Source organism: Lipotes vexillifer, unplaced genomic scaffold, assembly GCF_000442215.2.
Source record: "Lipotes vexillifer unplaced genomic scaffold, Lipotes_vexillifer_v1.1 scaffold969, whole genome shotgun sequence".
NCBI lineage: Eukaryota > Metazoa > Chordata > Mammalia > Artiodactyla > Lipotidae > Lipotes > Lipotes vexillifer.
This window is the reverse complement of record NW_006774070.1, coordinates 1,292,320-1,304,289: the sequence shown is the minus strand read 5'-3', so window position 1 is coordinate 1,304,289 and position 11,970 is coordinate 1,292,320.

Here is an 11,970-nt window from a genome sequence, read left to right as displayed (position 1 = left end):
AGCTGTGTTAACGTGGGCATGCCACGTAAACGCTTCTGAGCCTCAGTTTCCTCAGTGTAAAACAGGATGATGATATCACCTATTCTACGGATTGCCGTGTGGGAAAAATGGAAATTGTGTGAAATATTAGCACAGCTATTAATACAATTCTTCCTATAGCAAGTATATAAAATGCATGTTAGTTACGGGGCGGACAACAAGGCTTCTTCTTCACTTCCATTCTCCCAACCCACTCACCAACGACCCTGCGAAACAAGACAGGTCGTGGTCACTCTGTACCTGTAACCACGAGAAGAGGAGCAGGACCACGCAGGGGGAGGACTTGCTCCAGGACTTAGCAGAGAATCGGACCTGCTGGTCCTCAGGACTGGCGGGTCTGGCGGGACCAGCAGGTGGAGCTGCGGAGCGAGCTGCTTCCCGGAAACGTCTGGGGCCTGCCCCCACCAGGCGCTCAGACTCGGCGTCCGGCCCTCGGGCCCCGCCCACTGCTCCCCCTCCAACCTCACGCCTTCTCCCACTTCTGTCCTTCCCGGCCCGCAGCTCCCGAAGCTCGGGCCCCGCCTCCAACCCCACCCCCGTGGAGCGCGTCTCCCAGGCTCCGGGCCCCTCCGAGCCCCGCCCATCTGCCCCCAGGTCGGGCCCCGCCTACTCCGCACTTTACACCGCCGCTCCCCGCCCCCTCTCCCCAGAGTTGAGCCCCGCCCCGGCCTCCACCCCTTCCTTCCCCGGCTCGGGCCCCGCCCCTCAGCCCCATGGACTCCTTTGTTCCAGAGCCAAGGCTCCCGGGTGTTGGGAGCTGCTGACTCAGCGGAATGAAACCAGACCTTGGCGCCCCACCCCTACCCCACTCTCCCAAGAGAACTGGAGGTTGGCGCCTGGGGAGGTGGGAGGTGCGACCGCGCCGGCCCCGCCCTTCTTTTGTTCAGAGAACATTCCTTTGCTCCAGCCTTCCCAACCTGGAGTCTGGTTACTGTTTCAGGTTACGTTTAGGGACAGTGACACCAAATATGCAGCCCTAAAACCTGGCTCCTGTCACATCCTAGTCGTTAAGCAAGTCTTTTGACCTTCGTGAACCTCAGTTTGCTCACTTGTAAAATGGGAACCAAAATGCTGCTATCGAAGGGTCATCTGGGAGATTAACTGCGAAAACACAGCTATGAAAGCTGCAGGCACAAAGTGAACGCTAGATACCTGGCTTTGGAAGGTCGCCACTGATAAAAAGCTAACACTTATGTGTTGAGTTCACCTCTTTCCTTTCATCCCATTTTGCACGGACAATTCTTGGCCTTCCTCAGGATTTTGAAATTGCACTTTCTCAGTAAGGGCTTTCCCTGATCTCCCCCGCACCTACAGGCTTCTGGAGTTATCCTGTCACACATTTCCTAGTAGGCAGTAACTTCCCCGATTCAAATACTTGCAAATACTTTTTTTTTTAATTGAGGTATAATTTACGTTCAATGAAATGCACAAACAGAACTTAAACATGCAGTTCCACGAGTTTTGAGAAACTGAAAACATCCCTGGACTTTCCCAGCTGTCCAGTGGTTAAGGCTCTGCACTTCCACTGCAGGGGACACGGGTTAAATCCCTGGTGGGGGAAGTAAGATTCCTGCATGCTGCGTGGCCAAACAACAACAGCAACAAACCAAAAACCAAAAAAGGAAAATATCCCTGTAACTTAAACCTCTATCAAAACAGAGAACATTGCCAGCCCCACAGAAAGTTCCCTTCCCAATGAATCCCACCTCCCACCCCAGGCAACCACTGTTCCCATTTCTATCACCCTGGATAAGTTTTGCCATTTCTAGAACTTCATATAAATTAAAGCATACAGTATGACTTTTCTGAGTCTGGTTTCTTTCATTCAGCATATTCTTCTTGAGATTTCATACATATCGTATGATTAGTAATTTGTTTCTTTCCATTGATGAGTAGTATTTCATTATATAGCCATACCATAATTTCTTTCTTCATTTTTCTGTTGGACATTTGGGTTGTTTTCTGTTTGGGGCTAGTATTAAGCTATGAATGCCTCAATTTTTTTTGTGGACCTGAGTTTTTATTTCTCTTAGGTAAAGGAGTGGAATTCTGGGTTATAGGGTTGTTGTAGGTTTAATTTGATAAGAAACTGCCCAATAGTTCTCTACAGTGGTTGTACCATTTTACATTCAAAAGAGTTCCAGTTCCTCCCGAGCATTTGGCATTGCCAATCTTTTCACTTTAGCCATTCTAGTGGGTGCAGTGTATCTCCTTATGGCATTACTTTTTAAAATAATGAATCAATATTTTTTAAATGATTAATACGAGTACACAATTCCAAAGGTTCAAAAGGCTCATCAGTAAAGAAGAGGCCCAGGGACTTCCCTGGTGGTGCAGTGGTTAGGAATCCGCCTGCCAGTGCAGGGGACACAGGTTCGAGCCCTGGTCCAGGAAGATCCCACATGCCACGGAGCAACTAAGCCCGTGAGCCACAACTGCTGAAGCCTGCATGCCTAGAGCCTGTGCTCCACAACAAGAGAAGCCACTGCAGTGAGAGGCCAGTGCACAACGGAGAGTAGCCCCTGCTCAGTGCAACTAGAGAAAGCCCGCGCACAGCAACGAAGACCCATGCAACCAAAAAATAAATAAATAAGTAAATTAATTAAAAAAAAAAAAAAAAAAGAAGAGGCCCAGGCCACTCCTTTTTTCTCCCTAGAAAGTATCAGACTTAATTAAGAATGTCGTGTGCTTCCTTTAAGATTAAATGTTCTTTTTGGCTATCTGTCTTTTTTTCACTAGAATATAAGCCCCAGGAAGAGAGGGACCACCTATGGTGTTCACCACTGTGATCTGAGCTCCTCCCCAATGCTAATAAAAGCCCAATAAATATTGTTGAATGAATGCCCGGCACTGTTCTAGACAAGTCATATAATCTATTATATTATCACATTTTGATTTAAGAGAGTAACAGAGTCCCTTAGGACAGAGCCTGGAATTGAGTGATTCAATAAAAATTTGTTAAATGAATGAATGTTGATGAAGATCCCAGGGGATGTTTGCAGGCAATGCCTGCTAGCTTTTTTCTTTTCCCCCTTTTTTTTTTTCTTTCTTTTTCCCCAAACACTTACTTGTCAAGCACTTATGAAAACACAGAAAATAGACGTCTGTTATTTCGGCTGCCTAGCGTTACTTCACCCATCTGGTAACATGGCCTCAAATTTTCTCTGGGCAATTGCCTTCCTCCATGGGCTGGCCACACTTGCATTAGGTCCAGGTGACCATGTGACTCGAGCCTAACCAATCAGGTCAACTCAGTCCCTTGGCAACAGTGATTGGTTCAGGGATGTGCCCAGAGTGCAATTTGGGCCAATGAAAGCTAGCCCTGGGCTTGTGTATAAAGTGTTGGGCAAGAGAGCTCTCTTTTTTCTTACCAGACTTGGAATTGTGAGGAAGGAAGACTGGAGAGATGAGATCAAGGAAACTGAGTTTTGAATTAAGTTAGGGAACAAGGTACAGGGGTAAGTTCCTGGCAGAGGGAACAGCCCCAGCATGAGGAAAAATGGGAAGAAGCCCAGTGCAGTAGAGTGAGAGAGAAGGGAAGCAGATGAGGTCAGGGGGTCAGGCAGAGGCCAGTCTTGAAGGGCTGGGTGGGCCTTAGAGAGGGATATGGATTTTACTCCAAGGATCTTTGGAAGGTTTTGGGCAGGGGAGTCATGTAATGACTCATGCTCTTTAAAGAGCACTCTGTGGAGTTGAGACTGGGAGTGAGGGGTAGGGGTGTAGGAAGAAAGGTAACCAGTTGTGAGGCTCTTATAGTCATCAGCGTAGAAACAATGGTGCTTTGGACTAGGGTAGTAGCTGTGGTGAAAAATAGAATGATTTGGCATGGCTCATTTCGGAATGGAGCCGAGCAAAAGAAAGCAGAGGGACTTCCCTGGTGGTCCAGTGGTTAAGACTCTGCCCTTCCAATGCAGGGGGTGTGGGTTCAATCCCTGTTGAGGGAACTAAGATCCCACATGCTGTGTGGCGTGGCCAAATAAATAAAATAAAATACAAGAAAGAAAGCAGAGACTAGAGAGTTGCTTTTGATGACATCATTTGAGCCCCTAGATCCAGCTATGCCTGACGTTGTCCCTCCTGGACTTTTCAGTTATATGAGCCAATGAATTCTTTTTTATGATTAAAGAGAGTTTAATTTGGGGTTCTAGCACTTGGAAATGAAGTGAGTCTTAGCTTTTGTGCATTATTTCATTAATCCTTAAAACAAATCTATGGGATTGCCACTATAATTAACCCAATTTTTCAGTTGAGAAAACTGAGGTTTAGAGAGGGAAAGTGAACTTCCCAGGGCCATACAGAGATTAAGAGGTAGAGATGGGATTCAGACAGAGTCACTAACCCTGAAGCTTGTGCCATTAACCCTACAGGACACTGATTGTAAACTATGCCCTTCCCCCCTCCCTTCTGCCTAATATCATCTTCCTGGCTGGCACTCAATTCTTTTTGCTCTACCATAAAGGAGGATCCAAGGCCTTTTTAGTTCCATGGTTCAGGGTGAGGCTTTATACTCCAAAGGAACCTTCAAGGGGTCAGAATCCCATCCACATATTTACATGACCCCCAAAAGCTACCTATGCAAAATGAATGGCACCCAAATGTTCTCAAGCAAGTTCTTAGTATTGACCCTGAGTTACGCGTAAAAATCTCTTCATATATTTGAGAGACTCAAGGAGCACATGTGTCAGTATTGGAGGTTGTGATGTATGATAGGACTGATTCTCTTGAAAGGAGCAGAAACTTAGATTAAATAAGTTGAAGAAAAATGAGATTAGAATACTAGAAATATGACACTATTGGCTTCAGGTATGGCTGGATCCAGGAGCTCAAATGATACCTTCCATTCCTCTTGTGTTACAGGATGTCTAAGTGGGAAGTATGACGGCCTCCAGCAGTCCAAGATTTAGCTTAGCAACTTCAAGGAAAAGAGGTAATTTTCTCCAAAAGTTCTGGGAAAGGGTGGGATAGGGAGGGGGAGAGGGAGGGAGACGCAAGAGGGAAGAGATATGGGAACATATGTATAACTGATTCACTTTGTTATAAAGCAGAAACTAACACACCATTGTAAAGCAATTATACTCCAATAAAGATGTAAAAAAGAAAAAGTAAGTGACAACTTAAATGATATATGGAATATTTTGCTGACTTACAAGACCATGCAGAATTAAATATGACACAGTTCAAATGTTAAAAAAAAAAAAAAGTTCTGGGAGAAAATCTCTCAGGAGCACTCATTTGACTCACCTAGAGGCAAGAGCCCATTCTTTCCCTGATCCAATCACTGAGGTTAGGCCAATAGGATACTCTGTTGGGCAAGGCATGGTCATGTGCCCACCCCTAGCATGCAGGAATAGGTGAGTTAGAATCAGTCAAACCACATAGAATAGATCCTTATAAAAAAGGTTTTTATCCCCAAAAGGATAGGGAAGGAGTATTGGGCAGGCCAGTGCAACAAGTCTTCTTCAAAAAACTCTGGCCATTCCATTATGACTTTATGTAGTTGAACCTGGAAAGTTGTGCCTATAGTTTGTACTGGAAAGAGGCAAGATTTTGGAGGCAAACAGGTCTGAGGTTAAGCCCAGGGTCTGACACTGAGCTCTTTGAGCCTCTACTGCTAACTCACAGCATTGTTATACAGCAGTGGTTCAGTCTTGACCTTTTTATGTTTATTTCACATTTTTAAAAAATTTATTTTATTTATTTATTTTTGGCAGCATTGGGTCTTCGTTGCTGTGCACAGGCTTTCTCTAGTTGCGGTGAGCGGGGGCTACTCTTTGTTGGGGTGCATGGGCTTCTCATTGCGGTGGCTTCTCTTATTGCGGAGCATGGGCTCTAGGCGCGCGGGCTTCAGTAGTTGTGACACGTGGGCTCAGTAGTTGTGGCTCGTGGGCTCCAGAGCGCAGGCTCAGTAGTTGTGGCACACGGGCTTAGTTGCTCTGTGGCATGTGGGATCTTCCCGGCCCAGGGCTCAAACCTGTGTCCCCTGCATTGGCAGGCGGATTCTTAACAACTGCACCACCAGGGAAGTCCCTTCACATTTTAAATTTAAAGAATTTTTGATAGCAACCTTGAAAGAATGAAAAGGCTGATGATCACACCATGCAAATTAGAAGTAATTACAGTGCAATATGACCACAGAACCTTGACATTGCATGATGTTGACAAAACACTCACAGGAATCATGCTGGGTCAGGTGCCTTTAGAACTGTTTTACTGTTGGAGAACAATTCCCGCTTTCACCGTGTTCTCTCATACTCAGAAGGCTAACGTCTTGCATGTTGCAGTCCAGACAGGATCTCTCCTGGGCATCAGCAGAAGTTGTTACACCTCTCAGCCATCTGTCTGCCAGACATCATGGTAACAGTATGTATCCTCAGGTAAAGCATAGTAAAAGCATTTTACGTTTTGATCCAAATTCAGCAGCCTACCTGTGAAGACTGTGTGATGAAGGGCTGTTGACAATATCAGTAAGGATCAGTTGCACTGCATTCTGTTGCACAGAACAGATAACCCAACTCAAACTGGCTTAAAGGATAAGGATGTTTATTACTTCACATTAAACAAGGCCCAGACTTGGGAGGGCTTCCAGGTTGGCTGATGACTCCACAATGCCATCCAGGTCCCAAGTTCTGGCCATCTCTCTGATCTGCCAATCTTAGTGTTGGCTTCATCCTCAGGCCAGCTGAAAGACGGAACTACAGTTCCCTTACGTCCAAGCACCACATTGCTCAGGGGGAGAGGGAATCTATGCCATCCTGTGAGTCTCTCTTTGGGGAAAACATTACCCAGAAGCCCACCAGCAGAGCCCTCTCAGGACAGAATTGGTTCCCATGATCATTCTTGAGCCGTCATGGTCAAGGGGGGTAGAATTATCATGACCAGCTCGGCTGCATCACCTGGATGTGGAATGGATGTGGGAGGTGGGGAGTAACCACAACACCATGGACCAGTTTAGATAATGGATGTTAAGGGCCTAGTGGGTGCTCAACTACAAATAGTTCCCTTCCTTTCTTGTCTGGGAAAGATACCATGATGAGATGATGTGTCAAAAGTCAATGTCAACCTAGAAGAAATGGACAAATTCTTAGAAATGCAGAAGCTTCTGAGACTGAACCAGGAAGAAAAAAAAAATATGAACAGACCAATCACAAGCACTGAAATTGAAACTGTGATTAAAAATCTTCCAACAAACAAAAGCCCAGGACCAGATGGCTTCACAGGCGAATTCTATCAAACATTTAGAGAAGAGCTAACACCTATCCTTCTCAAACTCTTCCAAAATATAACAGAGGGAGGAACACTCCCAAAATCCTTCTACAAGGCCACCATCTCCCTGATACCAAAACCAAACAAAGATGTCACAAAGAAAGAAAACTACAGGCCAACATCACTGATGAGCATTGATGCAAAAATCCTCCACAAAATACTAGCAAACAGAATCAAACAGCACATTAAAAGGATCATACACCATGATCAAGTGGGATTTATCCCATGGATGCAAGGATTCTTCAATATACGCAAATCAATCAATGTGACACACCATATTAACAAATTGAAGGAGAAAAACTATATGATCATCTCAATAGATGCAGAAAAAGCTTTTGACAAAATTCAACACGCATTTATGATAAAAACCCTGCAGAAAGTAGGTATAGAGGGAACTTTCCTCAACATAATAAAGGCCATATATAACAAACCCACAGCCAACATCGTCCTCAGTGGTGAAAAACTGAAACCATTTCCACTAAGATCAGGAACAAGACAAGATTGCCCACTCTCACCACTGTTATTCAACATGGTTTTGGAAGTTTTAGCCACAGCAATCAGAGAAGAAAAAGAAATAAAAGGAATCCAAATCAGAAAAGAAGTAAAGCTGTCACTGTTTGCAGATGACATGATACTATACATAGAGAATCCTAAAGATGCTACCAGAAAACTACTAGAGCTAATCAATGAATTTGGTAAGGTAGCAGGATACAAAATTAATGCACAGAAATCTCTTGCATTCCTATACACATGATGAAAAATCTGAAAGTGAAATTAAGAAAACACTCACATTTACCATTGCAACAAAAAGAATAAAATATCTAGGAATAAACCTATCCAAGGAGAAAAAAAGACCTGTATGCAGAAAATTATAAGACACTGATGAAAGAAATTAAAGATGATACAAATAGATGGAGAGATATACCATGTTCTTGGATTGGAAGAATCAACATTGTGAAAATGACTCTACTACCCAAAGCAATCTACAGATTCAATGCAATCCCTATCAAACTACCACTGGCATTTTTCACAGAACTAGAACAAAAAACTTCACAATTTGTATGGAAACACAAAAGACCCCAAATAGCCAAAGCAATTTTGAGAAAGAAAAATGGAGCTGGAGGGATCAGGCTCCTTGACTCCAGACTATACTACAAATCTACAGTAATCAAGACAGTATGGTACTGGCACAAAAACAGAAATATAGATCAATGGAACAGGATAGAAAGCCCAGAGATAAACCCACACACATATGGTCACCTTATCTTTGACAAAGGAGGCAAGAATATACACTGGACAAAAGACAGCCTCTTCAATAAGTGGTGCTGGGAAAACTGGACAGCTACATGTAAAAGAATGAAATTAGAACACTCCCTAACACCATACACAAAAATAAACTCAAAATGGATTAAAGACCTAAATGTAAGACCAGAAACTATCAAACTCTTAGAGGAAAACATAGGCAGAGCACTCTGTGACATAAATCACAGCAAGATCCTTTTTGACCCACCTCCTAGAGGAACAGAAATAAAAACAAAAATAAACAAATGGGACTTAATGAAACTTAACAACTTTTGCACAGCAAAGGAAACCCTAAACAAGACGAAAAGACAACCCTCAGAATGGGAGAAAATATTTGCAAATGAAGCAATTGACAAAGGATTAATCTCCAAAATTTACAAGCAGCTCAGGCAGCTCAACATCAAAAAATCAAACAACCCAATCCAAAAATGGGCAGAAGACCTAAATAGACATTTCTTCGAAGAAGATATACAGATTGCCAACAAACACATGAAAAAACGCTCAACATCATTAATCGTTAGAGAAGTGCAAATCAAAACTACAATGAGATATCATCTCATACCGGTCAGAATGGCCATCATCAAAAAATCTACAAACAGTAAATGCCGGAGAGGGTGTGGAGAAAAGGGAACCCTCTTGCACTGTTGGTGGGAATGTAAACTGATACAGCCGCTGTGGAGAACAGTATGGAGTTCCTTAAAAAAACTACAAATAGAACTACCATACAACCCAGCAATCTCACTACTGGGCATATACCCTGAGAAAACCATAACTCAAAAAGAGTCATGGGGCTTCCCTGGTGGCGCAGTGGTTGAGAGTCTGCCTGCCAATGCAGGGGATGCGGGTTCGTGCCCCGGTCCGGGAAGATCCCACATGCCATGGAGCAGCTAGGCCCGTGAGCCATGGCCGCTGAGCCTGCGCGTCCGGAGCCTGTGCTCCGCAATGGGAGAGGCCACAACAGTGAGAGGCCCACGTACCACAAAAAAAAAAAAAAAAGAGTCATGTACCAAAATGTTCATTGCAGCTCTATTTACAATAGCCAGGACATGGAAGCAACCTAAGTGTCCATCGACAGGTGAATGGATAAAGAAGATGTGGCACATATATGCAATGGAATATTACTCAGCCATAAAAAGAAACGAAACTGAGTTATTTGTAGCAAGGTGGATGGACCTAGAGTCTGTCATACAGAGTGAAGTAAGTCAGAAAGAGAAAAACAAATACTGTATGCTGACACATATATATGGAATCTAAAAGAAAAAAGAAAAAAGGTCATGAAGAACCTAGGGGCAAGAGGGGAATAAAGATACAGATCTACTAGAGAATGGACTTGAGGATATGGGGAGGGGGAAGGGTAAGCTGGGACGAAGTGAGAGAGTGGCATGGACATATATACACTACTAAATGTAAAATAGATAGCTAGTGGGAAGCAGCCACAAAGCACAGGGAGATCAGCTGGGTGCTCTGTGACCACCTAGAGGGGTGGGATAGGGAGGGTGGGAGGGGTGGAGGGAGAGGCAAGAGGGAAGAGATATGGGGACATATGTATATGTATAACTGATTCACTTTGTTATACAGCAGAAACTAACACAACATTGTAAAGCAACTCCAATAAAGATGTTAAGAGGGACTTCCCTGGTGGCACAGTGGTTAAGAACCCGCCTGCCAATGCAGAGGACACGGGTTTGATCCCTGGTCCGGGAAGATTCCACATGCTGCGAAGGAACTAAGCCCATGTGCCACAACTACTGAGCCTGCACTATAGGATCCGCAAGCCACAACTACTGAGCCCACGTGCCACAACTACTGAAGCCCACGTGCCACAACTACTGAAGCCTGCGTGCCTAGAGCCCATGCTCCACAACAAGAGAAGTCACCACAATGAGAAGCCCACACACTGCAACGAAGAGTAGCCCCCGCTTGCTGCAACTAGAGAAAGCCTGCACGCAGCAACTAAGACCCAACGCAGCCAAAAATAAATAAATAAATTTAGTTATTTATTTATTTTTTAAAAAAGATGTAAAAAAAAAAGTCTACATCTACAAATCTGACTTACAGATCTACATGTACCTAAAGACATATACCAGGAAGATTCATTGCAGTTTTTTTGTTGTAGTAAAGGCCAGGTATAATCCAAATGTTAAGCCCTCAAATACTTAAAGTCTGCTCATATAATATAATACTATAAGTCACTGAAATGAATGAGATATATCTAAATGTACTGCCGTGTGCCATCTCCAAGATGTGAAATAAGGAAAGTAAGAAACAATATGCAGTGTATGCTACTATTTGTTTTCTTTTCTTTTTTAAAGAGGGTAGGAAATATATACATACAAGCTTGTACATGTACAGAATAGTTCTGGGAACATACCATGTATACATATTACCTATTTAAAAAAAAATACATTTATTTATTTATTTTTGGCTGCCTCGGGTCTTCGTTGCTGCACGCGGGCTTTCTCTAGTTGCAGCGAGTGGGGGCTACTTTTCGTTGTGGTGCACGGGCTTCTCATTGCGGTGGCTTCTCTTGTTGCGGAGCATGGGTTCTAGGCACGCGGGCTTCAGTAGTTGCGGCACGTGGGCTCAGTAGTTGTGGCTCGTGGGCTCTAGAGCGCAGGGTCAGGAGTTGTGGAGCATAGGCTTAGTTGCTCCGTGCTGTACATATTACCTATTAAAAAAAAACTTTTTTAACGTTGTAGTGGACACTGTTGATGTTAAATCCAGATTCCCATTTATCCTTTTCTGTGTGCATCTCCCCTGGTTTGGGTGCTGGTGATATAGTTTCCAATGGCCCATCCCTGAGAGCCTGCTCTGGAAGATTGGACACAGCTGCTGGAGCTGCTTTGCCTTCCAGAAAGCTAGAAGTACCTGGGAGCTTAAGTTCCAGCCCTGGCTTCATACCCTACACCCCTACCCTATGTGGGCAGGACTGATCAGAACGGAAATGGCAGCCCAGCTCCCTTGCCTCAGGCCCAGACAACTTAGAGGCTGTACTTGCACTCCAGAATTCCCCCAAGGGTCAAGCAGATGCTACAGCCACCTCAGGATTTTGTCTGAAATCACATCCTTGTTTGCCCTCTTCCCCTTCCTTGACCTGCTTCCCATGCTCCCTTATCCAGTTTCTCCTGGTAGCAAATCACTTGTAGAAGTTTTATCTTGGGATCTGCTTCCGGAAAAACCGCCTATTTGTTTCTTTGCTTTTATTAAAACAGAATTCATTTATTTATTTATTGAATTAAACAAGTAACACAGACATTTACTTTTTTTTTTTTTTTTTTTTCTGGGGTACGCGGGCCTCTCACCGTTATGGCCTCTCCCGTTGCGGAGCACAGACTCTGGACGCGCAGGCTCAGTGGCCATGGCTCA